Source organism: Ambystoma mexicanum, chromosome 5q (genome assembly GCF_040938575.1).
Source record: "Ambystoma mexicanum isolate Mex_15411 chromosome 5q, UKY_AmexF1_1, whole genome shotgun sequence".
Taxonomy (NCBI): Eukaryota; Metazoa; Chordata; class Amphibia; order Caudata; family Ambystomatidae; genus Ambystoma; species Ambystoma mexicanum.
The window spans coordinates 509,848,132-509,864,228 of record NC_090933.1 but is presented as its reverse complement, the minus strand read 5'-3'; the positions used below and the strand labels follow the sequence as shown (position 1 = coordinate 509,864,228).

The 16,097-nt window shown below is 49.8% G+C and overlaps 1 protein-coding gene across 2 annotated transcripts in view; it reads left to right on the top strand.

Moving 5' to 3' along the window:
* CCDC178 (coiled-coil domain containing 178) overlaps window positions 1–16,097 on the top strand; it is a 3,486,252-nt gene that overhangs the window by 2,076,083 nt on the left and 1,394,072 nt on the right. The gene's annotated exons all lie outside the window — the stretch shown is intronic.

Below are 16,097 nucleotides of genomic sequence, written 5' to 3'. Positions count from 1 at the left end.
GGGATCCTGGCTTTTTTCCCCTACCACAGACATTTCAGCATGGTGCCCCTAGTGTCCCTAAAGAACGAGTCCGGGATCTGGATGGGTAGCATCTGGAGCAGGGAGAGGATTTATGGGACGAAGATCATTTTAAAGGCTTTAAGGCGTCCCAGCCAGGAGACTGCGAGCTTGCTCCATTTCTCCAGGTCTTTTTTTAGTTTTCCCATCAGTGGGGATGAAATTATCCTCGAGAAGCTCTTGAAGATCCCTAGTCACATTGATCCCCAGGTACCTAAGGTGGCCCAAGCTGATCTCTACTCCCAGGGGCGCACATCTGGCTACGTTCTGGTCTGCAGTCTTGTTCAAGGGGAGGAGGACCGACTTGGACCGATTAATCTTGAATCCTGACATGGCGCCATATTGCTCGATCAGTAGGATCGCCATAGGGACTAAGACCAGGGCATTCACCACGTGTAACAACATGTCATCCGCATATAATGCTACCTTGTACTCCTGTCCCCCCACCCCCACGCAGAGTCCCTCTACTCTGGGCTCCCCTCTGATCCTCTGTGCTAATGGTTCTAGGGAAAGTGCAAAGGGGATCTGAGAAATTGGGCAGCCCTGCCTAGTTCCTCTCCCCACTCCCAACCAGCGTGAGCACCCACCATTAAATGTGACACATGCCCTGGTTGAGGAATACACTGCCATTATCCCCCGGAAGAGCCTGTCCCCCATACCACATTTAACCAGGACCGCTTTCAGGAAATCCCACTCTACCCTGTCCAAAGCCTTTTTTGGCGTCCACTGAAAGAAAGGCGGGGTCCCCTGCTGCCCCAGCTGCCTCATGTAGTAAGTGCAGGGATTTCCTCATTGTGTCCGCCTCCTGCCGGACTTTGATGAAACCCACCTGGTCAGGGTGTATTAAACGTGGCATGTGCTCCTCCAGCCTGGCTGTGAGAACCGTAGCATATATCTTGGCATCAATATTAAGAAGGGAGCTAGGCTGATAAGACCCACAGGTCTTGGGATCTCTCCCCTCTTTGGGTATTACAGTGCTGAGAGCCTGCTAGAATGAGTCGCAACCTAGCAACCACCCGTTTCTAGTATGTCGTTGAAGAGTTCTATCATGAAGGGCTGAAGGACTTCCAAGAATGATTTGTACAAGCATGCAGAGAACCCTTTGTCACCCGGCGCCTTACCAAGGGGCACTAGCGCCAACGGCCTCCTGATCTCCTCTCCTGTTATGGGGGCCCCAGTTCCCCAGACTCTACTCTGGTTAGTTGGGGCAGTTGGATATCTGCCAAATATGTGTAAATTCTCCCTTCCTACAGTGTGGACCTCTTCTGGTAATGACACGGGCATCTTATATTTCCCAATGACTTCCATGACCCACCTCTCTGCCCGTTGTTCCCTTACCCTGCCCGCCAGCAGTGCGTTCACCTTGTCCACCTTCTCATCGAATTTTTGCTTGAGGAATTGCAAATTCCGAATTATTTTTCCTTTCTCAAGTAGTCTCGGCTCTTCCATCTTAACCCTTGCCTCCACAAGATTTTTTTCCCTACCCTCCACTGTTGACTATGCCTGTTTCTCCAGTCTGAGAATCTCCTCCTGCAACTCCCTTTCAAAGATGGTCCACTTCCTATTTTTTCCTGTCCCCTCACTAATCAATATTCCACACCAGGTCACCTTCCCCACTTCCCAGACAATTCTCTTTGCTACCTCCCCCATATTGTTTATGGTAAAGAATTCCTGTATCTCTGTTTGCATTAACTTCCAGAACACTGGGTCTTTTATCAAGGATTCCTTACATCGCCACATGGCGCCCCTGGAGTTCATTCCCATCCAGCCCAGGTCCAAGGTAACCAGCTTGTGATCAGTCCAAGAAATAGGGTGGATCACTGACCCCTGGGCGATGGCCCACAGATCTCTCGAGATGTAGAGGTAGTTTATCCTCATAAAGGTTCTGTTGGGGGGTGAGAAGAACGTGTAGCCCTCCTCCTGCGGATGGAAGTGGCGCCATATATCTCTCAGACCATGCAGTTCTAGTGTCTCCCCAATCTCCCCGGGGCCCTGCCTCGGGAGGCTCTATCCCCTGTTCTGCGTAGTCTGCCTGTCCATTGCCACATCGGGCCATTTGTTAGTCACCTCCCAGAACAAGGTCTCCTGCGCTCTCGCTAAGAATCTTGGGGCGTGTACCCTTCATGAACCCGAGTTGTCCCTGGTTAGGTGCGTAAATCGTGGCAAACGTAAAGTTCACCTTTCGGATGCTTCCTGTGACCAAAATGGCCCGCCCATCTACATCCGACCAAACCTTTGAGACCACCATTCTGAGTGTCTTGCGTACCAGGATACCCACTCCCGCTTTCCTGTAGGGGCCAGAGGCCCAGAGGTTGTGTCCTAATTTACCATTCAGGATTCTCTGTACTTCCCACTTCTTGAACTTTGTCTCCTGCAGAAAGAGGATATCAAGCCTCGAACCTGCGGAATTCCCTCCCCACCAATGAACTTTGTCGGGGAATTGAGGCCCTTTACATTCAGGGACTAACCCTCAGGAAGCCCATTTGCTGCCCATCAACAGGCACTGTCATCACGTTATCCCACTGCCAATGATCCCTCCACTTCACTTGCTATGACGCTGTGGGTTGCGAGCATTATCATGAACCAAACCAAAACTCAACATAATTAAGAGCCAACCCCCCCATCACCTCTCAACCCCCGGAACTAAAACTGCACCCACCCCCCCATTCCCCTTGCAGTCAGCCCACCCCCCAGGATCCATCCTAGGATGTGGCCAAACCACCAACCTGACCCATCATGCAGGTCATATCCAATAGCATCATTAGATCTTTGAGCCCCCACTGCCCCCCACTTCTCTCATGACACCAACAGTGTACAGTTGCATCAACACACCCCTACCCCTTACGTCTCCTCCCTCCCAGTAATCAGTCCATCAGTACATATATTGTGGTCAGAACCTTCAGTATTTCCACCCCACCCTCTCCTGGCCTTAGGGCTGATTTTATAAATCTGTAAACCCGCCTCTAGGATAGTTCAAGTCTCCTGCGAGCCGGAGGGAGACTCTGAGTCCCCCAGGAGTTCATCCTTGGCTCTGTTAATCTCCTCCTCTGCAGCCAATTTATGCCTGTGTCTGTCAATTTCAAAAGAAATTGAGAACGGGAACCCCCATTTGTACCGAATGCCTTTGTTTTTAAGCCACTTGGTGACGGGCTGGCAGAGCTTTCTCTTTGCAAGGGTCAGCGATGTTAAGGCCTGAAAAAAAGTGATTCTGTCTTCGCCATAGGTGACGGGCCCCACCTTCTTAGCCCTCTCGAGAATCTTAACCTTATCTGGGTAGTTGTGGAAGCGAGCTAAGGACAGATCTGGGACCCCCAGGGGTGCCACCCGCTTTATGTATCCTTTCGATCTTGGGCTCGTCTATGGAGTTATTGCCCGAAATTAGTTTTAGGATTTTGTACAGATTTCTTTTCAGGTCTCTCTCTGTCTCTCCTTCCTTGTCAGGTATTCCGAAGATCCTAAGGTTGTTTCTCCTCTGTCTGTTCTCAAAATCATAAATTTTCAGGGAGAACTCTGCTTCTCTGCATTCAATTTCGGTCATTCTCACGTTAGTTTGGGTTTCCAATATATCTAGTGTGGGCAGATTGTGCTCCACCTCCTGCAGTCTTTCCTCAATCTTGTCAATCCTCTGTGTGATCTTATCCACCTTTCCGCCTAGGTCTGCTCTCATGCTTCTGAGCTCATCCATTATAGAGGCCACATCCTTTTTTGACGCCATTGAGTTCTCCTTTTTCCCCGCCATGGTCTCCCTGTGGTCCTCTGTCCTTGGGTCCACCCTCGGGTTATAGTTATAGCCTGCAAAACTCAACGTCCAGTCCATGTGATGCTGCCACCCACACGATGCACTTGTATGGGGTGCATAGGATGATGATAGGTCCCTGGATCCTTCCAGAACAGTCCAAGGTATGAAGGGCCCCTATGCCCCCCAAACAAATTCTATGTGACCTGCACAGATAAGGAGACGCTCTATCTGCTGGTGGGTTGTGAATTTCACTTTGGGCCACTCTCTTCTGGAGGTGGGCCCATGCCCTGGACGCAGGGGCCCGCTCCTCCTGGGCCTTTGTACTCCCCCCTGGTCATAGTGGGGGGGGTTCCCCCGGGCGCTCATGGTGGGGCTTCCCCTCTGCAGCAGATGGAATGGCAGGGCAATCTGGTCCCCTTCTTCCAGAGTGCCAGGAGCCCGCTCCCCCTTTAGGTTGCTCCAGTCTTGCAGGGTCCTACCAGTGCGTTCCTCTACACACTTTCTGTTTTGGTGTGGGGCTCTCCACTGTATCCAGGGGGCAGGGACACGCTGAGATGCCGGGGGCCCACCCTGCCCTGTGTTCAGGTGTACTCCTAGTCCCAGGGGCCCAGGGCCTCGGGCCTGTGCTGTCAGCTCCCCCTTTTCAGGGGTTTAGGCCACGGGCAGATCCTGCTGGCCCCCTTCCTGTTCTGGTGCTGTGGACCTCAGAAACGGCCTCTGGACCTCCAGGGTAGCTGGAGTGGGAGCGCTCTCTCTGTTCCGCTTCATGGGGTGAGGGGCAGTGTCATGATAGCTACCCCCGGGGACCCAGACCAAGTCCAGCAACCCTGGAAGCAGGCATCAAGTTATTCCAAGCAATCCCAACAACCCCTGCTAGGGGCTATTTGGGTGCAGTCCTGGTGTCTATGGCGCCAGGCTCATATGGAGATTCAGTCCTGGCGCCATAGGCGCCAGGCTCATAGATTTAAACTTACCTGATGCAGACCATGCTGCAAGAGCTCCAAGCCAAAAGAGGCTTGGAAGAGACTACTTTACCTAGGGACTATTTTTTACTCGGGTGGGGCTGGGGAGGAATACTTACCTGGGGCTACTTTGGAGGCTATTTAAACCAAGCCCGAAGAGCAGCACACGCTTCGCGTTATTCTGCATCCAGCAGCGTAACGCTCACCGTGCCTGCAAGTCTGCATCCAGTCTTCTGCCACACCCGCCTCGAGCCTGGAGCTCCTAGAAAAAGGGAGAAAGAAGGAGAAAAGGTTAGAACAAGCAATACCTTTGATCCTTACCTGAATTCCCGATCCATCGCGCCTTCGAGCTGGAAGAAAGAAGTTATTTTATGCGCATCGCCTCGCCTGCTGCAGCGCCGCGCTGAACTCACCGGCCTTCGCAGCATCTTCACATTCCACCGCATCCTTCTGCATATTCCCGCCGCACTCCGGCACCTAAGGGGAAGACAAGAACAGCAAGGTGAGCCAAGGGACTACACAGAGGCAATATAGTTACCCCCCATAGACTTACCTGATTTTACCACTGGGGGTACCATTCCTCTTCACGGGTCGGCGCAACTTCCACTGCATCCTCGCCGAACCCCAACCCCTAAAGGGAAACAAAAGGACAGCAAGGTGAAACAAAGGGACAAACAATGGGAAACCTCCTCACCACAATAGACTTACCTGATTTTACCGCTGGAGACATTATTCCCCGAGACTTCATACTTTCTCTCAGCGCCTGAATAAGGGAGAAAGCAACAGGTTACATATTGACATTATTTTATCGAACTGTGTTGGACAATACAAATCCTTACCTGAATATTACCGGTTGCCACGAGGAACTCTTCGCTAGGGTCAAGCTGCAACCTGCAAGGAATCGGACAAGAGTGAAAATCCAACATTTGAACTCTTACGAACTACATACTTACGGCGTCTTGCCGGGAATCTCAGAGTCAATATTGTTCTGGAACTCACCAATTCCTTCGAGCCAGTGAAGCAACTGGTTATCTACGCGCCCCTGCGCTCAATGCAGGATGGAGAGCTCATCTTTCCAAACCATCAGGTGAGACTATAAGAGGGGACATCAAAGGTGATCAGTGGGGAGAACAGCGGGAGGTGGGGGGGAGGGGTTAACGCTCAACTCCACGGGTGGTTAATTCCCTTTCTCCATTTGCAGAAGAATATTCCTACGGGCCAAGCAAACGAAGCTAGGTGGGCCAGTCCAGTCCATCATCTCGGCACTACGCGTCACATTGGTGGAGACCGCAGCTGTCCAGTTCAGATCGACGCCCCTGTGGGAGCCAGGTGAGCGTAACAGGCAGTCAGCCACGACTTGCACCAGGGGGGGGAAGAGTCAGTCAGGTCTCCAGGTCGGGGTCATCCACCTGTCGCTTGTGGTGTCCTCGGCGTGGGGCATTCTCCTATGGGCCGTGCAGGGCCTCCTGCGTCGCTCATCCTCAGCTCTGGGATGTACGTGACGGCTGCCGCAGGCAGGGAAAAAAACTTTCACTTTCCTGCTGTCAGCGCGGCCGGCCCCCACTCCTCTCATACGGCACTGAACGTGCTCCATTTTTGAAACCCGTGGGGCCAGGGGGTCTCACACTGCTTCTTCACAGTGTTATCTGCCACGGGGGGGGGGGTCCAGAAGTGGGGGCTCAGGTCACATTCCAGACCTGACAGGCCGCAAGCACACGGCTAGGCAACCATGTTCCGTGCACCCCTGGTGGCCAATCGGTATAAACATTTTTAAATTATAAATCAGGAAAGTGATGTTTTGTTTAAAGTAATTTTAATTATACATTTGAGAAATTCATTAAATATTAGTTAATATTATTTAGAGTATTAATATAATATGTGTACCTTTGTGTAGTTTTTAAGGTTTGTTCTTCTAACTAGAAACACTTTAATGAAACAAAATTTTAAAAAAGATATCCAACCTTCTATTGATGATTGGCGGCATAGTTTGTTGCTTATTTCAAGCGTGAGAGGGTGTCTTTTCAAGTTAAACAGCGGAAGGATAAGCATGATAATATTTGTACTTTTAATGAATTGTAAGATAAACCCCCCTTTTTTTCACCTCCTTTGAGTGTTCCCATATGACTGTAATATGTAACTGATTTTCTGTTATTATTCTTGTAAAATCAATAAAGAATATATTTTTTTAAATAAATACAAATAAAGACAGAAACGGTACCACCTCATTTTTTTGTAACAAATCTAAATGTCCTGAGGGCATTTAAAGTGGTTAATAGTTGTGGGTATTTCTCCCATCTCATAAATGGATAGTGACTCTAAATGACAGAGCCCTGCACAGGACTGGCTCTACTGTTAACACGATTGGTACACATTTACATTTCAATGTTTACTGCCCAGAATTGGATCAGAGTGAGTTTGGACTTCAAATAGCTATTTTGTTTAGCTTCCTGTATAACTCATGAAGGATGAGGTTTCAAATGGGTTCTTTCCTGTCAAATAGAGGTGCTGAGACCCAAAAGCTACCAAACATTGCATTGAAGGGCTTTCAAAAATGGGCTCCGGTAATGGAACAGGGATATCTGTCCAACCAAAAAGCAGAAGGTCCTATAGGTCTTGTTTATAAAGTTAGGGAGCAGGCAGTCCTGCTATGAAAGCAGTTTTGCGGACCTGACACACTCAGACAAGTAAGCAGCTCTTAGCTCACTAAATGCTTTTGCTAAATCCCTAAACTGACTGAGATTTCAAGCTCCTTAAGCGACTATTGGGAATCTCGCTGCAGTGTGAATATGTAAATAAAGCATGCAAGTATTTATAGATTTATCAACATACCCCCTTTTAATAATTATTAATTATTTAAACACAAAACATAAAATAGGGTTTTATATGAAATATTTATTGGATTCTGTAGCGCATATAACACTCATAGTGAAGCAGTTTGGATTTTGCTGTGATTGCCAGTGCAAAACAAGTCAAATAAAAACACCCAGCCTCATCATAGGTGATTATTTAAGACAGAAACATCTTACAAATGAACTGTTATGGATCTGACGGCTAAACATAGTAAACATTTGATAGCAGGTTTCCTTAAAATACTTGATATGTGTAATGCTAATCAACATTAAAATCACACATTCACAATCAGTGCCACTAAGATCTTGGCCCTCATTCCGACTCAGGCGTTAAGGGGTTTACGGCGCCGTAAACGGTGCGACCCTTAACGCCTGATTACAAGGTTCCCTTTGCGGGATGGCTTTTAACGGCTGCTTTTTGCAGCCGTTAAAAGCCATGCCGCAAAGGGACCTTGGCGATAATTACGGCACCGTAATTTACGGTGCCGTAATTATCGCCTTTCCCCATTCCCATTATGCCCTATGGGGGAAAAATGGGAATGGGGAAGGGGCCATTGGTGAATGGGAATTACCGCCCCACTCACCTTGGAATGGGGCGGTAATTCCGCCATCCACCATGGCAGAATTGCAACCTTAGCAGCATGGACCATGGTGCTAATAGCACCATGGTTGTAATGAGGGCCCTTTTGTTTCTAACATTTATGATACTCCAAAGGTATACTGTCCGCGAGTCCACATCGTTATGTGGGCGTGGCCTAATGTAGGCTCACATGCGCGGAAGTCAAAAGGTACATGACGTTGCGTTAGGGAGGGGCCAGGGGAGTTAGCGGCCATTGCCGCCTTGTATTAATAAAGAAAGGTTGTACTGTGGTTTGGCTCCGTGTGGTGCTTAAGCGCGGCCTGCACGCGGCCAACATACAATTGCACAATGGCGACGAGTGGTGCCCAACACACCCGTGCTTAGCGCGGAGGTCTGCCGTCGGGCAGTGCAGCGCGTCGGCGCGCGCCTCCCACACGCATCAGAGCCCAGTGGAGGCCGGGTCCATCGCCACGCGAGCGGAAGACGCGCGCATGTGAGCGTATTAACACGCGACGCAACCACGGCCCACGAGCGGGACCACAACGCTCACCAGTTCGTCAGCGCAACAGCCGGCAAAGGTACGGGGGACCCTGCAACGGCACCACCTGCCCGCGAAAATAAGCGGAGGCAGATCCACGCAGCAGCGACACACCCGGCTGCTGCTGCACACGTGCTGCCCCCCCCCCCTGCTGGATCAAGGCAAATAGCATACACACACTGTTTTTGCTGGCTCATAACGGCCTGCACAGTCAAGCACTAGTGCGCAACCAATCCAAGAACAACCCCACAGGCACCAGGGGCAGGAAAGACAGTCGAAGAAGAAAACAGGAACACCCATTGCTAAAGGACATCTCCAAGCCACAGTAAGAGATCTCTGCAAACACTAAACACACGCTCCGCCATGTCTAACACAGCACAGGCCACCGCGTCGTCATCAGGCAGTGCGGATAACACCCAAGGAGATGACCAACAGGCACAAGCAGCAGGCAGCGTGGCACAGGTCATGCACATGCCAAGCCCATTCGAAATTAGAGACACATCAAACCTAGGACCCTGATGGACCACATGGCTACGGGACTTCAAGTTCTATGCAGGGGCCATTGGCCTGAAAGACGAAGAGAGACTCAAAAACACACTATTCATGGCTGTAGGGCCGGTGGTGAGAGACATTGCGGGCGAACTATTGAATGTGGAAACAGTAACCTATTGTAAGCTCCACGACAAACTGTCGCAATACTTCACACCTCACACCAATATTGACTATGAACGCCACATATTTCACACCACGAGGCAAGAGAAAGGAGAGTGCATGGACAATTTTGTCATGCGCCTCCGCATCAAATTGAAGCACTGTGAGTTTCACAGATACTCCAAGGAGGAAGCACTGAGGTCGCAGGTCATTGCAGGATGTCTCTCACAACCGTTCCGCAAACAACTACTTCAGAAACAAAGATCCCTGGACGAAATCCTAGCACTCGCACGCATGGAAGCGGCAGTGGAATCCCAACTGGATAGCCTGGGCAAGGTCACAATTCAACAATCCACAGGCAACCCTGATGTCATCAACAAACTATTCATAGCCCCGAGCCAAGGAAGCAGGCGCCCAGAAGCCACATGCTACAGATGTGGGTACTTGTATCCACACACAGGTGATTGCCCCGCCATGGGGCAACAGTGCACTTCGTGTGGGGGCATGGATCACTATCGCGCAATGTACAAAAATGTGCCGGGCCCTGCCGTGAACAGACAACGCACCCAGGACAGATGAAGATCAGTAAGGCGCAGCCTGCCTACTACGAGAAGGGAGGATGAACAAGTCCTTCCCCGAAGAGAGGGTAGAGACCGCACGGGTCCACACTCCCGTGACAACGGACGATCGCGTGAAGGGAACAGACGCTCTCAAAGGAGACGCTTCGTCAGATACATAGAGATGCGCTCCCCTACTAGCAGTGAGATACCATCGTCAGAAGACGACCAGAGGAAGAAGGGGTATGTGTGGGCACTCAACAACAACACGGCCACCCAACATAGCCCAATCCTCACGCTCCACGTCAACAACAACCCACTCAAGTTTCTAATCGACACGGGCGCAACAGTAAATATCATAAGCAAACAAGCATATGAGGCACTCACCCCACCACCGAACATCAAACAGACCACAGTCGACATCTACCCGTATGGGGCGACAACCCCACTACCATGCAAGGGCATGATCACGGCCTGGTGCACCCACAAGGAACATGCAGCAAAGATTCCCTTGCACATTCTCAAAATGGAAGCAAATAGCGGGTGCATCCTCAGTTTTCGCACCGCAGTGGACATGGGACTAGTACATATACTATATCAATTGATGGCCCACAAGTATTTTGCCACACCGGCAACCATAGAACACACGTTCCCCAAGCTGTTCAGGGGCCTTGGCAAACTGAAAAACAGAAAGGTGCACCTGCACATCTACCCGCAGGTTAGACCAGTAGCCCAACACTATCGCGGCATCCCGATCAACATTCAGAGATAAGTGGAGGAGGAATTGGACAAACTCATCAAAATGAATGTGATCGAGCCCGTCTCTGGCCCCACACCCTGGGTTTCACCCATCGTCCCTGTCCCAAAAAAAATCCCTGGATGGATCCATACGTCTGTGCGTCGACATGCGCAGGGCTAACGTAGCCATTGAAAGAGAAAGACACCAGTCACCTCGGATAACTGACATGATCCACCTCTTATACGGGGCAAGAGTCTTCTCAAAACTGGACCTAACGAAAGGATACCACCAGATTGAAATAGCCCCAGAATCTAGATACATCACCACATTCGTGACACATCTCGGTCTATTCCAGTATAAACAACTGAGCTTCGGCATCTCGTTGGCAGCTGAGATATTCCAGGAGGAGATACACAGGGTGATCAGACACGTCCCCAACTGCCTGAACTATTCAGACGATGTACTCGTATACGGGAAAACACAGGAGGAACATGATAGAGCATTGCACAGGGTGTGTCAGGCCTTGGAGGAAGCAGGACTTACTCTAAATAAAACAAAGTGTGAATTCTCCAAAGGAGCGCTGAAGTTCTTCGGTCACATCTTTTCCGAAAAAGGGATGAGACCAGACCCGGACAAGGTTGAAGCACTAAACTCAGCCCCACGCCCCAAGAACACATCAGACCTACGCTCATTTTTGGGTCTAGCCAGCTACTGTTCCAGATATCTAAAGGACTACGCCACCATAAGCAACCCGCTACGTATCCTCACCCACAAAGACGCCCCTTTCACCTGGTCCACGGAGTATCAGAGGGCATTCGAGAACATCAGAAACGCCATATCACGTGCGGAAGACATGGCGTACTTTGACGCCCGGAGGGACACGGAACTTATCGTCGACGCCAGCCCAGTAGGACTGGGTGCCATACTCACCCAGAAAGACCCCATGGACCAATCCAACATCTACATTGTGGCCTATGCCAGCAGGAGCCTCACCGCCACAGAACAAGCATACTCCCAAGCGGAGAAAGAGAGCTTGGCGGTAGTGTGGGCGTGTGAATACTTCCACCTGTTCTTGTTTGGCAAGCAATTCACAACAGTCACAGATCACCAAGCACTACTGACTATCTACGGTGATCCAAGAGCACGCATGCCCCGAGGATAGCCAGGTGGGGTCTACGCCTACAGGATTACAAGTTCACAGTGGTACATCGCCTGGGGAAGGACAGAAATCCAGCAGATTACCTGTCCCGACACCCCACGGGACTAGCAGACTCACAGCCTTCCATAGCAGATGCCTACATAAACTGTATAATACATCACCTACAGCCACTGCCGGTGGGGTGGCCGGAATTGACACACACTCTGAACAGGACTCAGCCCTTCGAATCGTGAGGCACTGCCTACAGACCAAAAGGAAAGCACTCATGAGACAACAGGCCAAGGACGAAGCTGAAACAGTACGGAAAGACATCAAATGGCTTGATCAGATACGCGACGAACTTACAGTGGTCGAGGATCACGTAGTACTCAAAGGATGCAAAGTAGTGATCCCGGAGGAACTCCGGGAAAGGACAGTGCACCTGGCCCAAGAAGGCCACAGAGGAGTGGTAGCTACCAAGCGCCTCCTCCGTCAAAAAGTCTTGTTCCCCCAACTGGACAAGCTGGTAGACAACGTTGTGGGGGAATGTCACATCTGCGCACAGGTAGCGCCACCCCCATACCCCAACCCACTACAAATGTCACCATTGACCAAGCAGGTGTGGGAGGAGCTAGCAGTGGACCTATTTGGACCCCTCCGTGATGTAACCCATGTAGTGGTCCTCATGGACGAACACTCACGCTTCCCAGACGCATAGATAGTGGAAAGCAGCGCAACGGCCAGTGTCATACCAACTCTAGACAGAATGCTGTCGACATACAGGATCCCCAAAATCATGAAAACAGACAAACGGCAAACGGCATGGTCGAAAGATTCATGGCCAGCATCAAAAGATCTCTCCAGATAGCCAGCATCCAGAACAAATCTTTCGAGCAAGCCCTCAACCAATTGCTGAGGGACTACCGGCACACACCCCACAGCACGATGGGGATATGCCCTGCAGACCTCATGTTTCGAAGGCCAATCAAAACGAGATTACCGGAAGATCCGAGGACACCGGCACTGACAACGCTTGAACAGGAAGCCAAAGAGAACGATGAGAAAGCCAAGGCCAAAATGAAAGAGGTTGCAGACCGCAAAAGAAGAGCCCAGGAAACGCCTGTGAAGCTGGGAGATGAAGTGTGGCTTCGACAACCGAAAACGAGAAAAGAAGATGCCACCTTTGCATCTACCCCACTCATCGTGACACACAAATAAGGCACCATGGTCACTGCACTAGGAAGTGACTGCTCGTCAGTGACACGAAATGCGTCATACTTCAAACGGGTGGCACCCAACACAGGAAGGACAAGGGAACTGAACAATGAGCCGGAGGAAGAAAGAATGCAAGAAGAACCATATCAAGGAGATGGAGAAGAGTCCGAAGAGGAACGGGACACTGAACCATCAGCGAGGGAATAGACAACCCCTAGAAACTCAAGGCGCCCACAGAAGAGCCGTGTGAAGCCACTCTGCCTCATAGAAGAAATGGGGTAAGGACGCTGATGCTAAAAAGAGGGGAGATGTCCGCGAGTCCACATCGTTATGTGGGCGTGGCCTAATGTAGGCTCACGTGCGCGGAAGTCAAAAGGGACATGACTTTAGGTTAAGGAGGGGCCAGGGGAGTTAGCGGCAGTTGCCGCCTTGTATTAATAAAGGAAGGTTGTACCATGGTTTGGCTCCGTGTGGTGCTTAAGCGCGGCCTGCACGCGGCCAACATACATTTGCACATATACTTTCTTTATTTTCAGTGGGTGTTCATAAACACAGCTGTCTTAACCTGTTGGGTTATTTTTCAAATTCCTGTCAAGCCCCAAAGTTTAACTGATGAGAGGTCAAAGGGTACAAACCTTCCAGGCATTCATTGAAAGTTTTCACCTTGTCGCTGAGAGTAGGGGGATGCATCAGGTGCCAAGTTGCAAAGGTAATTAAGATGTATTGGTGCACCTTAAAGCAAATAAAGCTCACATTTGTAGGATTTGTACTGCACATACAACTGGTGGCATTGAATGGGGTAAGGGTTAATGATAATTAAAGGTCCACTATCATCCATTTTTTAAGTTTTAATATTATGTTTTATGTAGGCCTTCAATACAGATTCCTAGAAATTGTAATCGCTGCAATAGTGAAGCTTTATAGACGAGGCCAGAAGACTGGGTTAATAGCCAAGTGCAGCATGGGCGTTTAAAGAGGTTTACGAATGCATAATGCTATTTACGACTCCAAGGCGGGTGTCTAATATTACCCCTGTCACTCTTTCATTGGAAAGAGTGAAAATGCCATGCATGTTGGCTGCAAGTAATCCCTTTATATGCCCATATAACAGACAGGTTATTGTTCTCTAAGTCTTGGGGGTAATGTCCACTCCATTTTTGGTATTTACATTTACATAGGTATGCAAGCCCCTTTTTATAGTCAAATCCACCTGGCAGTCATGGAGAATTGGCTGCATCATCGTATGTAGGGGCCTGCTGGTAGTACAAACTACCAGCCGGCACCACCTCTTCAACATCCTCAAGATCGGCTCCTCTCTCTCACCTTCCACGCTTCTAAACTCCTAATCTCCTCCCTTATTTTCTCCTGCCGCTTCTACTGCTCCTCTCTCCTCTTTGGACTCCCTCTCTCTCACCTGACGCCCCTAAAATCCATCTACCACTCCTCCATCCGTACTCTGTCTTCTTGGCCCTCGAGACTCTATTTCCACCTCACTCTCTCAACTCGGCTGGCTTCCCTTCCTCTCACAACTGAAATTTCAATTCCTCTGTCTTGTCTACACATCTCTCCATGACATCCCCCCCTATCTTTCTTCCCTCCTCTCATTTTACTCTCCCTCCGCTCAGCTGATCTCTACCTTCTCACTGTACCCCCAGCCCCATGTGCCTCCTCACGCTTCCGCTCCTTCCAACTCTTGGCCCCCCTCCGCTGGAACTCCCTACCTCTTTCAATCTGCTCCTCCCCTACCTACTCATCCTTCCGCTCCTCTCTGAAAGCCCTTCTTCTTCACTCCCCCTCATGACTCTCCTTCCCTACCTCTCTCCCCCCCTCAAAACCCCTGTCCCCTCCCTCCCATTCCTTCCCTCCTGCTCCCGATGCCCTCAAATTGGACACGGAAACCACTTAGGGGCGTAGGAGGTCACCAGGGGACCCCCCCTCCCTGTCCCCTCCCTCCTTCCTCCCACTCCCCTGACCACAAATCAGACATTGAAACCCCCATCACCTACCTCCTCTCCACCCCCATTTCCCCTCCTTTTAAGTAAATTGTTCTACATACTGGATCACTGGTTTGTTTCATGTTTGTAAATATGCTTCTTTCATTATTGTACCTTGTTGTTATACTGTAAAGCACTTTGACTTAAAGCGCTATATAAACTCAATTAACATAACATAACAAACATCTGCCTGGGCGGTTGCAGGGAATGGACTGCAGATGTGCTCTGTGCTGCTGGCAGCCTTTGAGTATAGTGGTCTGAGCGGTCTACGGAATATACTGGGTTGTGTGCTCTGCAGATTGTCCAATTCAAACACTTTCTCAATATTCCAAGTGATAGAAATGAGCTTTTTAGAACTGTTCCGAGTGCCATACTGGCTTGTACAGCCTGCAGATTGTTCAGTGAGAATCCTCCTTGAACATTTCAGGGATGATTATTTCAGCATTAAATCCTGGGCCATTATCAGACCCAGTAATTTAACCCTAATCGAGGGGTTTATTGCTATTAGCACCCGGCATGCTTTCCGAGTGTGCGAACAGTGTATTTTTTAAGTTAAGAAATGGCATTGTTGCTGTCTCTCAATTTAAAAGAACTACAAAAGAAGATGGCCACTATGGACTAGGGAGAAGGGAACAACATATAGTCTCTTTTCCATTTCCTTGACAGCCTTTGACAGTGAGGGTAAGGGTGGTACAGCATTGACAGCCTTTGACATTGAGGGTAAGGGTGGTACAGCAGGTGAGAAAATGTAGCAGTGGATGAAAGTAAGTGAGTGGGTGATGCAGGGATAGGGTGGGAGTTTGGGGAGGGGGTGTTTGTGGTGGTGGGGGGCAGGCGAGAGTGGAGCTTTGCACCAGAAGGAAAGATGACGGCCCGACGTTGGGATTATAAATAAATTAAAACCCATGTCACTCTTGAACGTATACAGTGTATATGTTCTTAGTCCTGCAGTCAATTCCCTGTGATCCCCTTAGTACATAATCCGCCTGGGCTCTTGCAGAGATTTGGCAGTGGTTAACCGCCAATCTGTCGATTGCATTGGAACATAGTATTCTGAACAATCTGCGAGCTATACGAA